This window comes from Camelus ferus, chromosome 17 (assembly GCF_009834535.1).
Source record: "Camelus ferus isolate YT-003-E chromosome 17, BCGSAC_Cfer_1.0, whole genome shotgun sequence".
Lineage (NCBI taxonomy): Eukaryota > Metazoa > Chordata > Mammalia > Artiodactyla > Camelidae > Camelus > Camelus ferus.
Genome location: NC_045712.1, coordinates 33,736,186 through 33,750,149, shown reverse-complemented (window position 1 = coordinate 33,750,149; position 13,964 = coordinate 33,736,186).

The window sequence follows — 13,964 nt, the reverse complement described above, 5'->3', positions numbered from 1 at the left end:
TAGAGAAAGTGTCAGGGAAGCAGGATGGGGGCCACCAACACTGGTTTCTATCCACCCAGGAGAGTGCCTGCCATCCTGAATTCGTCAATGGTCCTGCCTGGTAGGTGCCAGTGGAGCAGATCACCCTGGAGTCCTCTTCTTGGGTTGCCACCCCCAATTCCCTTCCTGTCAGAAGTCAGTGCGGCCAGACAGCCAGGGTGCTCCAAGCCTCTCAGGGTGAGCCATTGGGCTAGAAGCCATTGGGCTTTGAATGTGAGATTGTGACATTGAGACACATGTTGCTTAGCAACTGCATCCACAGAAGACCAGAGGGGTTCAGTTGATGGTAAGCGGCATGTGAGTCAACGTCATAGGAAGGAACGTCCAAGGAAACCAGTTTGTTCTCTAGCTACATTAATGGAACTGTAGCATTTAGGACAAAGGAGAGGGCTGTCTCACTGTTACCAAGTCCAGACTCATTCTGCTTGCCACACGACAACCCAGTAAATCAGGAGACAAGGTGCTGGGGCAAGAAATAATGACTTTATTTGGAAAGCCAGCAGATTGAGAAGATGGGAGACTAATGTCCTAGAGAACCATCATCCTCATCAGAATTCAGTCTCCTTTTATACTAAAAAAGGAGAGGTGTGTGGTTGGTTGATGCAAGCTTCTTGGTGTCAGAATCTGTTGTTCTCGCAGCTGTCTGCGTAGGTCAGGTCATGATGTCCTGTAAACCTCCAACAAGACAAGCGTTATTTTCGATTATGCAACTTTTAAATCTTTATATGAATGGGGAAGTGTTATACTTTTCAAGGTCAGAGCCTTGAGAATGGGCTATGCTGTGTATTTCAGGCTATAGGCAACATTCTTTTGCAAAAGGTGCAGAACAAGCATGACTAAGCACTGGAAACAGAGCACAGGGTTAGGGCCAAAGGAACAAATCAAATATGGATTCAGATTTGTTCTTCCCGATTATATTACCAGCCTCTGGGCTGGGCAGATATCATCTGGAGCCGTGGACTCACCTCTGATCTGTGCTTTGTGAGGGACAGGGCAGAACGACATGGGGAGAAGAGTCCACAAGCTCTGTCCTGAGGAGGGATCGGAGATCAGGGATATGAAGGTGGAGGAGCATGAACAAGGGACCTCTGCTACAGGGTCTGTAGGGCATTGTAGTCAAGTCCACAGGCATCAGGGCCAGGAAGAATGTGCTGCCACTAACAGTGTGACCTTGGGCTGACCTCACCTTTGCTGAGCCACAAGTTCCTCAGCTTTAAAAGAAAGGACTTGGAAATGTGATCTCTAAGGCCAACCCTTGCTTGAGCATTGCAGATCTACCTTTAGGTCTATTCTTTACTGTCTCCTGGTAACAGCTCTAGAAACACCATGAACATAGCCAAGCTGAGTACTCTGGAGGAGGGCAGGGAAATGCCCAGCATGGGTCTTAGCCAGTGGCAGGACTTGGCTTTCTTCTTGATGATTTGTTGTCTTCAAATCAGGGAGGAGCAACCAGAGAGAAAAGATGTATTCTGTATCTTGCCCTAGAGGTAGAAGAGGTAGGAGCAGAGCATTGATTCCCTGAAGGCATTTAGACCTTGATTTTCCCAAGCAGTAAGATTAAATCTCAAACTGACTTGGTGAAGTTGTGCCCAGTTTTTCTGGGCAACAGCAAATGAGTTTTATTAAATACCAATAACAATAATATGAAGGACTTAGCACTAACTGTGCCAGTCCCTGCTCTGAGTGCATCTTATGTATATTGATGCAATTAGTTCTTAAAGGAATAATAATAATAATAAACATCATCATCATCATCATCATCATCATCATCATCATCATCATCATCATTATTATTATTATTATTATTATTATTATTATTATTATTATTATTATTATTATTACTCCCACTTTACAGATGAAGAAACTGAGATGGAGATAGAACTTAGCCGAGATCATCTGGCTGGTTTGTCATCTCTTCCTGCAGATTGAATGCTGATAGGAAAAATTAAACAAAGAAAATCCCTATGAAACTGTCTGAATTGAATTAATCTAGAGGTATTTCCCCACCAGCTCCATCCAACCAACCTCCCTCTTCTAAACCCAGCCAGGAAATGCTTTCTGGGAGGTGAGGTTAGATCCATCAGAAATACCAAAATGCTTTCCGTAATGAGCAAAGTGATTCACATCCTTTTCTGTAAGGATTGGCTTCATCAGTTCAAGAACTGAGTCAAAGAGACAAGTTTTTTGTCTTAATTGTTCACTCTGCTTTTAATAGTGTTAATATAACTGGGTCTTTTGCTGTAGAACTCCTCAGATCCTTTTAGGAAGCCAACAGAATGTAAGTAATGAACACTTGGAATAATTTTATGAGCAAGCCTCTGCTCCTGGTGCTTTGATCCTGATTAGATGTCTGTAAAGTTCTTTAAACATCCCTACATTAGAGATAATACTAATGGCCTTCATAGATCAAAACCACTAGAGCTAAACTTTATATGCATTATCTCATTTAATTGTTATAATAACACGATTTTACAGTTGAGGAAATGAAGATTTGGAGGGAAGAACTGACTTGCCCAAATTTGTACCCAGATCCAACTGTTTTTGACATCTCTCTCTATTTCCCTGTCTAAGGCGTCATCCTCTGTCTCCTACCTAGTCACCTGCTTTCACTCTTGATCTGTGTGTAGATTGCATCATTGGTCCCAGTTCTCTACCATTCCCTGTATTCTTGCCCTTTACATAGATTTTGCAGTTCTTCTACTAAAGGGGTGTTATGTATTCTTTTGCCCCTTAACTTTGAGTTGGTCATGTGACTTGCTTTGACCAGTGCAATAAAACATATCCTTAAAAGATTTGTTTTCACTGACATCTTGAGCTTCTGCTGTCAAGAGAAGGATGTGTCTACCCTAGCCTGCTGGTCCCAGGAGAAGGATCCAGCCAGTCTCAGCCTAGATCAGTCTACATCCAGCTATTCACAGGTGCATAAGCTAAATAAATGCTTATTATTTCAGTGGTTCTCAAAGAGTGGACCACAGATCCCTTTCAGGGGGGTCAATGGGGTCAAGATTATTTTCATAATGATATGAAGACATTATATGTCTTTTAAACAATGTTGACATATGCACTGATATTTAAAAAGCAATGGTGGGCTAGATAAAAAAAACTAACTATATGTTGTTTGCAAGAGACAGAGTTTAGATTCAAAGGTAAAATAAGTTGGAAGTAAAATGATGTAAAAAATATGTCATGCAGACAGCAACTATACAAAGCTGGATCAACTATACTAATATCATAGATTTTAAGACCAAAAGTTACTAAAAATAAAGTAGGGCATTCTACAATGATAAAAGAGTAAATGCATCAGGAAAATAAACAAACACACGCACTCTCTCTCTCTCCTAAAAATGAAGCCCCAAAATACATGAAGCAAAAACCAACAGAATTAAGGGAGAAATAGATAATTCAACAATAATAGTTGATGACTTCAATATCCTAATTTTAATAATAGAAAACTAAGCAGAAGCACAACAAGACTGGAACACCATTATAAACAAACTAGACCTAACAATTATCTATAGGACATTCTATCCAACACAAGCAGAATACGTATTATTCTCAAGGGCACATGGAACATACCAGGATGGACTACATTCTAGGCCATAAAACAAGCCTTAATACATTTGAAAGGATGGAAATAATACAAACTGTTCTCTGTCCACCCACAGAGTGAGATTAGAAATTAAAGACAGGAGAGATTTTGGAATATCTGCAAATATATGGAAATTTAAAAACATAGTTTCAAATAGCCATTGGGTCAAGAATGAAACACCTTACAGACTTCCTGACCTTACAGGAGTTAAAAGGATTATAAGAGAATATAATGAATAGTTGTATGACAATAAATTAGATAATTTAAATGAAATGGACAAGTTCCTTTCAGAAAGACAGAATTTACTGAAACCGAAGAAGAATTGGAACATCTGAGTAGACCTATGACAAGAGATTGAATTAGTGATTAAAAGTAAACAAAATTACCCACACAAAAACCAGACCTAGAAGGTTTCATTTATGAATTCTGCCAAATGTTTAAAGAATACTTAATGCCAATTCTTCACAAACTTTTCCAAAAATCAAATAGGAGCTAACACTTCCCAACTCTTTCTATGAGGCTAGCATTACTCTGATATCAAAATCAGGCAAAGATATCACAGGAGAAAAAACCTACAGACTGTTATAAGAACAGACGCCCCAAAATCCTCAAAAAATACTAGCAAACTGAATCCATAAACAAACAAACAAAAACCCCAACAACTGTATGCACTATGACCAAGTGGTATTTATCCCAGGAATGCAAGGTTGGTTTAACATCAGAAAAATCAAATAATGTAATATACCATATCAAATGTTCATAGTAATAGTATTCATATAGCTCCCAAGTGGGAAAAACCCAAATATCCATCAACTGATGAATGGATGAATAAAATGTGACACAGCTACACAGTGGAATGGTATTTGGCAATAGAAAGAAAAATAATACTGATACCTGCTGCAACATGGATAAACCATGAAAACGTTGCATTGAGTAGAGAGGAACAGACATAAGAGACCACATATTGTGTAACTCCGTTTATATGAAATGTCCAGAACAGGCAGACCCATGGATACAAAATAGATGAGTGATTGCCTGGAGCTGGGAGTTTGGGAGAGAAATTATGAAATGTCCAGAACAGGCAAACCCATGGATACAAAATAGATGAGTGATTGCCTGGAGCTGGGAGTTTGGGAGAGAAATGGGGAGTGTGCTGATGGGTATGAGGCTTCATCATAAAGTGATAAAAATGTTCTACAGTTGATTGTGGTGATGGTTGGGATATTAGTTTCACACATCTGTGGCTTAAAACACCATAAGTGTGTTTATCCAGTTCTGGAGGTCAGAAGTTGGAAATGGATTTCTTTGGGCTAAAATCAAGGTTTCAGCAGGGCTGTGTTTTTTTTGGAGTCTCTAGAGAAGGATGTGTTTCCTTGTCTTTTCTAGCCAGCTGCATTTTTTTGGTTTGTGGCTCTTTCCTCCATCTTCAAAGAGAGCAGGGCAACATCTCCCAGTCTCTCTCTCACTGACGCAGATTCTGCTCCCTGCCCCCTTTCATTTATAAGAAAGCTTGTGATTACATTGGGCCCATCCATGGAAGTCTCAAGGTCAGCTGAGTAGCAACTTTAATTTCTCTTTGGCTTATAACAGCATATTCACAAGTTTCTACTGTGTAGCACAGGGAATGATATTAAATATTTGTAGTAACCTATAATGAATCTAAGAGTTTCTTCCTAGAATCCCAGACACCTGGGGAAGGGATGGGAAAGAGAGAACTCCCTTTATGTCCACCTGCCCTGGGCCTTTTGGTGTCCCTCTGAACATTTAATAGACACTATTGAACATTTCTCTTGTGCCAGGTGCTTTTTATACACAGTCCCATTCTTTGTTTTTCAATTGGGATATAATTGACATATAGCACTGTAGAAATTGAAGGTGTACAGCATAATGAGTTGACTTACCTACAACACAGTCTCATCCTTACAACATCCGTTCAAGGAAGGTATCCTAGTCTTCTAGTTACAGCGGAGGAGACGTCCCTGTTCCCTCTTTTGGCCAGCCAGGCCATTGTCAGTGCCAGGATTTCCGTGTTTGTGGCAGGCATTGGTTCATGAGGCCACTTGTGTATCACGTGACTTGTGCATGCACCATGTTCTAGGCACGGGGACACAGCGGTGGCTTCAGCTCTTGGGGCCAGCATTACCCAGAAACCTGCACAAATGTACATGAAATCACACCCATGGGAGGTGCTAAGGACGACAGGTCCTGATGGAGTTAGGAGAATGGGACAGACTTGCTGGGATATGAGTTGTGAGCAGGAGGTAGCTTGGCCAGCGACGTGGGGGGGGTGGCGAAGCTCAGAGACCCAGAAGGAGGGTGATGCCTGACGGGGCCAGTGTGGGCAGCAGGGGCTGGACCGCTCGGGCACTCTAGGCTGCCTTAAGGTGTGTGGTCTTTACCCCCAGGGCAGGGGGAGGACATTGAACTATTTGCAGCAGAGGATGATGTCATCACAAATGTCATTTTACAAGGTTACTGGCTGCTGTGTGTGAGTGAGCAGGTGGGAGGGGACAAGGGGCTGCCGTGTCCAGGATGTGTGTGGGCCGCAGCTTGGAGTGAGGCACTGACATGGAGATGGGGTGGGGTGGAGACGTTTCAAGAGACACTTAGCAGATAAATCCGATAGTTCTTGGGATGGAGTGGATGGTGTGAAAGTGGTGAGCAGGTTGGCTTCACGGACCTGCAGCCTGTGCGTGAGCCCCACCCTCAGAGGGCCTGGCTCTTGGTTTAACGCTCTTCCGTCACTTTCCTAAATTCTTCGTGAAGTTGGAACAAGGTGCTCCATCAGCATCGTTACTTTGCACTGGGCCTTGCAAGTTAGGTGGCTGGACCTGCCCTGAGACTGGAGCTGGGGCTCTCGGGCTCCTTCCCCAACCCACTCCAGGCAGGCGAAAACCAGCTTTTCTGGAGCAGATGGTACAGGCCCAGGACTGGGGGGCTCACTGCCGAAGCCGTCAAACTGAGGACAGGCCAGAGCTGTAGCCAGAGGGGCCCGGGCCCTGTAAAGAAGCAGCAGGAAGCAGGGCTGGTCCTGATCCCATTTCAGATCTCACTTTCATTTTCTGAGAAATGATGAGATTGCAAGGCGTGAGTCCTTCCTGGCCCAACGTTTAATGTCTTTAGGACTCTCTCCTGTCTGTTCCCATTCCCTCTGTGCTCCATGCTGTGCCAGGCCCTCAGGACTGCCAGGATGTGTAGATGAAGGCTCGGAGGGGCTTGGCAGGGCCCTCGCTTGTCCTCTCTGTCACTTCTTTGTCACTGTGTACCTGATTTCGCACCATTCAAGAGAAATGCACCTCAAGGTAAAAAAAACAAACTTCTGGGAGTAGTGATATTTGGGCTACTTTCAGCTGAAATTTCTGCGGCATGATCTTCACTGGTGGGGGCGGTGGGGGAGATTTACTAAGAGAGGACAGACAGTCCGGTCACAGCGTGGCCCTGTGCTGGGCAGTGCAGACCCTCAGGGACTGCTTTGCTGGCCTAAAGGACACCTGACCCTCTCTTCCTGGAAGCTGCAAGCATTTCCACTGCCTCTGCAGCGGTTTCTGTTCTTACTTCCCAAGCTCTTTGCTCAGTTCTTCATGTCTTGTTTAGGATGTGTGGCTTCTCCAGGACCAACACCCTTGGCTTCTAATCTGGGGTGTCGGGCAGTAGTGTTGGGGTGATGGATGAATGGTGGGGTGCATGGGGAAAACTCTCCTTAATGAGGGTTTCCAGTCATAGGCCTCTGGTTCACTCAAATCGGGGACAGTGAAGTGAACCATGAGCTTTGTGTTTTGGGGTGTGGAGGACAGATTCCAGCTTGATCCTCTGGGCGTGGCCACTGGGTCCTGACCTGTGGTCCCTAGACTCCTGGGCATCCTTGTGGGCAGCACCCACATCGTAGCTCCTGTTTCTTGGATCCTTGTCATGTACCAGGCACTGCTGCAATTCTTACTTCATGGAAGCTTCCTGAACGACACAGTGACATGGTGGGAGTGTACAAGTTCCCAAAATGGCACAGCAGGACTTTCAGCATCTCACCATTCCCTGTGAAAGACAGAGTCTGTTTCTCCTCCTCCTGCCTCTGGGTGGGACTTCATGGCTGCCCTGTGGATCAGCATGTGGCAGAGGGATGCCCTATGACTTCTGAGACTAAGCCACAAACGGCCTTGTGGCTTCTTCCTGTCTATCTCTTGTCTCTCTGTTTCTTTCTTTTTCTGTCTGTCTCTACTCTCACTTGTGATGCTTGCCTTTGGAACTCGGCCCCCATATGGTGGGGCAGTCTAGGAACCCACCACACACAGGCCTTCTGACCCACAGCCAGGGTCCCAGCCCGAATGGAAGGCTGTGTGGGAGAGCCAGCCCTCACCAGCCACGAGATGATGGTCCCAGCCCCCAGTATTTGCATGGCTCCAGTCGATGTTGAACGAAGCAGAGATGAGCTGTCCCCGTCCAGTCCTGTCCACAGTATCGTTTCATGAGCAAAGGGCCCATCCACTCTCTAGAATCCTAGTCCAAAGTTCCAAAACACAATTCTCAGAAAAAAGGGTGACAGGCCAGGAGGGAGTCAGAGATCTGGTCTGACACTAATTGGGGCAACTTTAGGCAAATCACTTCATGTCATGAGCCTCAGTTTTTCCATCTGTGACATGGGCAAGGTATGGGATTCGATAGAGGGAGGGTACTCCCAGCAGGGGAAGGGGCTGAGCAAGGATGTGGAGGTGGAATTGCCCAGTGGATGGGGGGATGGGCCAGGGGCAGAGGAGGAGGGGTTGGGAGACCTGCCCTGTCTGGGGAGCCATGACTGGTCCAAGGAGCAGAGAGCTGTGTGGGTAGAAGGGAGGCAGATGGGACGGGCCAGAGGCTCCTAGGGGTCTGCAGCGTGGGATTAGGGAGAGCCCACTAAAGACTGGGAGGTTAGTGTATTGGAGAGGCAGCTCCGTCAGTGGGGACCTTAATCAGTACCCCGAGCCTGGCATCCTGGTCCAAGCTGGATCTCTGACTCGCTGGGTGACATTGAACATGTTATCTTCCTTGTTCCACACCTCAGATTCATCCTGTGTGACATGAATGTAGACGGGTGCCTGTGCTCCTCACTTCCTAAGGCTCTAGAATCCTTGGGGTCCTGCCCTCAGTTTGGGGCTCCTGGGTCAGCTCTAGGATGCAGCTCATTCAGGAAGAGCTTCTGCACATGGGCTGCCCCAAAGCCCAGGCTGTAGGGACCTTGGCTTGTGGAAATAGATTCTCTAAGGATTCTCTAATAGATTCTCTATTTTGCAATGTGAAAAGTCACATTGCAAAATAATCCCTATGTACAGTGAAAACCAGAAGATAGAGATAATAAAAATTTTTGAACCACCCCTAACGCTACCATCCGGAGATAAGTGCTGTTCATTTGCTTGTAGTATCCTCTGTGGACGGTTCTCCTTCTCCACTCCCCTCCCCTCTCCCCTCCTGCTTCCTTCTCCTCCCCCCTTCTCTCCCCCTACTCCCCGCACAGGAATAGTCCGTGTCAATTAGCACAGATCCACTCTGTCATTTTTCACTGGCTATTCATCATAGCAGCCTTGTTCCCCTCATCCTCTGTCACTGTTATCAGCAATGCTTGCATAGCATCTGTGTTCGTATCTCTTTGCATTTTTGCAGGATTGTTTCCTTAAGTTACCTCCTCAAGGGTTCACTGCTGTGCCCAAAGATATCCATGTTTTTGAGGCTTTTGCTGCATCTTGTCCAGTTTCCTTCTAAAGAGTCCCTTCCAGCATACAGTCACGTGAATGGTGTTTGAGAGCCTCGGATTCCCCCAAGGCTTCCTTCTCCTTCAGCTTCACCAGTGTGACCTGGTGAAAGTGACGTCTCGGTTGTTGAAGCCTCACCGTCCTGGCTGAGCGCTTCAGCCATTTCTGAACCGTCCGTGCTCGTTCCTTCTGTGGGTGTTTACTGAGTACCTACGAGATGCCCCAGCCGTCGGAGCCCTGAGGATGCTTCATCAGACCATCTGTGCTCGCTGCTTCGCTGCGTGTTTTGCTGAAGGATGGACAGTGAGAGCAGTGAGGGAGCCGAGAGATTGTCAGACACCCTTGTGCTCAGGAGAGGAAACTAAGGCCAGGGAGGAGTGGGGACTCACCCTCGATCACACAGGGTGGCGGGTTCCTGGTGGAATCGTGACTCGGGATCCCATCCGTCTGTTTGTCTTGATTTTCTCGCCCAGGCCAGGTCTGCTAGTTGGTGGAGTTCAGCTCCAGACTCAGCCCTGCCTCTCAGTGCTACGATCCAGGGTCCCCCCTGCCAGGCACATAGTAGGTGCTTCAAAAAGGTGTCTTGAATGGATGTTTGTGCACAACAGCACAGGCTCCACTCTGTCACCGTGAGCACATCATCCCAGGAAGAAAGGCAGAATTCTGCAGGGGGCCCCTTGGGGAAGAAATTTTTCTTTTCTTTTTTTTAATGAAAAAGAAAAGCAAGTGGGCTGTTGGAATTGGTGGAGGAGGAGAAGTGGGGCTGCCTGGGGCTTGGAACAAGGTTTGTGTTTGGAGCTATCACGTCCCTGGAATTTCCTTTATGTTCCTTTGTCCTACCAGAGATGGACGGATAGAAGAAGGCAGGGCGGAAGGCGGGAGAAGAGTTTTGCTTTCTTTGTGTGCCCTGTGTGAGTCTAGACTGACCTCTCCAGTGATGCCAGGGGACCATCTCAAGTCGCCTTTCTCGTCCCCTTACAGTTGGTGCCCCCATCCTCTGCTGACCCCTTGTGTTATCACTGATCACATCTGTCCCTTAGGGAAAACGCCCGGTACTTCCGGCACTCTTGAGAGCCAGGTCCCCCAGGCTGGGGAGTCTAGTGCCAGTGACCTCTCAAGATCTCTCATGCTTTGCTCCAGCCCTGCTGGCCTTCTTTAACCAGCTATGTGGCCTTGGGCAAGCCCTTCCCTCTTTCTGAACCTTAATTTCCCCCTGCATAGCATAGACATCATGAGAATCCCAGTCATTCCGCTGACAGTGAATATACCAACCATGTTTAAATGCCTCTTCCCTCCTCTAAGCCCAACTCCTCCAAAAGACGATACAAATTCCGAAGCTCCTGATTCTCAATAAACCTTTTCTTCTGCAGAAGAACAGCCTGCTTGTATTCCGAGCTTTCTTGCTCCCAAAGAATGCCTTTTCTCTCTGGCTATGCCTTAAACCAGGTCAACAGCATCCACAAATGGAGAATGTGTATACTGAGCCAGTTCCTTAACAGGGGTAGTGTTGTCACCTCGGTGTTCAGTGGACATGTTTGTGGAATTGGAAGTATTGTGCTTTATCTCTGCAATCGCCCCCTCTCCGGGAGAATGGCATACGTGTATGAATAGCATGCTTTCTTACCATAATTCCTCTGAAATATTGCTTAATATTCCATAATTCCTCTGAAATAATTGCTCCGGGAAGCAAGGGTCTGACCCTTGTGATTAATTTGCTGTGGGAGGTTCTGGGGTAATCCATCTGTTACTTTCTTGGCACATTCTCATTGATCGGTATGGATGGTAGGAAAGATAATGGGTGAATATATAAAGTACTGTGATCTCGAGGCTTATTCTAGGCACTTATCACTGCACTGGGGAGACTGGGCATGTTCATACTACAGGTGATGTCTGCAGTCTTGCAGCAGAGGTTCAGAAAATGAGGAATTCTCTGTGGGATGAGGTGGTCAGGGAGGGCTTCTCTGAAGAGGTAAAGATCTCAAAGTCTCATCACATCAGTTAGAGTTCAGACTTTCCTTGCCTGGGACAGTCAAATACACACACACACACAGGGTTCGTCTTACTGAGTTGAAAAGACACGTGAGTTCGATCTGGAGAGATTAATAAAATGGAGGTTAATTGGATGAGAAAATATTTTCAGAGGATGGTCTTGGGGTGGGGATTGTCAACCTGAGAAAACAGCTTCAGATGTACAGTACTGAGTTGTTTACAAAGCACTCCTCGTGTGAATTAAGTCTTATTTACTCACACAGGTCTCATGAGGTCAGCACCCAGGGAAACTGAGTCCCAGAGACTCAGTGACTTGGCCACACAGGTAGTCGGTGGTAAAACCCAGACTCTAGCACTTACTGCTGCGAGTTTACAGTGCTTTCCAATATGAAAACATGTTTGTCTCTCTCTCTACTCTCCATGGAACATAGGAATGGAACATAGGCCAAGAAGTGGCCCAAAATGATGCTGACTGGAAGATGTACTGTGAGAGTTATAAGCTGGCATCCTGGCACAACCTCATGAACCTCCTGGGCCATCCCATGTCCCCTGATGTTCCTGTATCTGGACGGCATCGGTAAACAAGGAGACTGGGGGGTAGGGTTGCTGGCAGCAAGATTATTGCTAAGATGTGTCCTCAGTGTTCATGTCTGAGAGTGTTTTGGATGCCCTTTTGAGCTAGAGGACCCAGCAGAGATGGAGAGATCATTGGATGGGTGGGGTGTTGGAGGATGGTGTTGGGGTGGGGAGAGTGGATTAAGTGTGTTTACAGCTCGCTTCCACCCTGACTAAAGAGCAGGACCACCTGGGCTTGGATCCATGTCTAAATAAATGTACCAGAGCTGGAAAATTCCCAGGATACTACAACTAAGAATCCAGTTCCTGGAGGTAGGAGTGGGTACTGGACAGGTCATTCTCTGGTCATTTCTTAGGGGACCTGGTCCACTCAAGAGAGTGAAACTGCCCATAGAGATGTATATTCTCTTTTTCCATCCCTCTGTCCACCTCTCCCACCTTCCCTCCCTTCCTTCCTTCTCTGTTTAATAAATGCCTGTTAAATGCCTTCTCTGCAGTGTCCTATTCTGCAGTCCATATAGATACAATACTGGCCCTACCCTCAAGAGGCCTGGCTGCTCAGGGAGACTGGGAAATTGGTAGAACAGTGATGGCTGAGACTCCCTCTGTGATTGCTAACTTTATGTGGCAACTTGTCTGGGCCACAGTGCCCAGGTATGTGGTCAGACATTATTCTGGATGTTCCTGTGTGAGTATTTTTGGATGAGAGTAACATTTACGTCAGTGGACTCCGAGTAAAGCAGATTGCCCTCCCTAATGTGGGTGGGCCTCATCCAAACAGTTAAAGACCTGCATAGAAAAAAAAAGGTTGACCTCCAATGAACAGGAAGGGATTCTGCAGCAGATGGCCTTGAACTACAGCACTGCTTCTTCTGTAGGTGTCCAGGCTGTCTGTCCAAACTGGAGATTTTAGACTTGCCAGACTCCATAATCACATGAGCCAGCTCCTTAAACTAAATCTCTTTTCATACATATAAGTGTGTGTGTGTGTGTGTGTGTACAGTATAGATTCTGTTTCTCTGGAGAACCTTAATACTCTCCAGTGTCACCCACCTAGTCCGTGACTATAATAGCATCTCTTACCTGGATCCGCAAGGGTCTTCTGATGCCAGGATCTCCTTCCCATCTTCCCTGTGGCCACCAGGGATGTCTCGCTAAAGCACATGACTATGTTCTGCTTACAGTCGTTCTGTGTGCCCAGCCTTCCCCAACTCTGTTCCTCAAAGCTTCCTTTATGATTTTTGTTATAAAGAGTGTCTCTTTGCTGAACTCAAAGGAATGAAATAGAACTTATTAAAGAACTCACTTCTCCACCATGTTACTCAGTATCTCTCAACAGTAAATCCACATCTTGAGTAACATCAGAGAAAGTATTCCATCCCACATTTGGGGGGAACATTAGTTTACAGAATAAAATCTGTTCTTGGCAAGGCCTGCAAGGTCCTTCAGCACCAATAAGGATTTTTTTTCTTTTTTTAATTGAAGTATAGTCAGTTTACGGTGTTGTGTTAGTTTCTGGTGTACAGCATAATGCTTCAGTTATATATGTACATATATTCATTTTCATATTCTTTTTCATTATAGATTACTATAAGATATTGAATATAGTTCCCTATGCTTTTCAGTATAAACTTTTGGTATCTCTAAAAGTATTTATTAACACTAGTAGTAATGCCCCAGGTTTCAGACACTCATCCCACCTACATGGAATAGTCACACTGCAAATATATGAGTGATTGTCTCCCTCGCTAGAGGTCAAGGGGGTGGGAGCATGTCTTCCTCATTGTGAGGTGTCTTCACGGGACTCCACAGTAAATAGCATCCTCTCTCCCCTGCCTGGCTTCTGAACATGTTGAGAAATAATACAAAAGAGAGAAAATGGGTCTCACACTATTCACTTTCTTGTTTCAGATGAAGGCTAAATGAGAGCTTAGCTTTTGCTTGAGACCAGACGGTCCTGCTAAGTGAATCCAGAACTCACTTGGCAGTCCCAGCCACAGTGCAGAGAACACACAGGACTGGGCAGACCTCTCCACATGGGCTGGAAGAGCCCA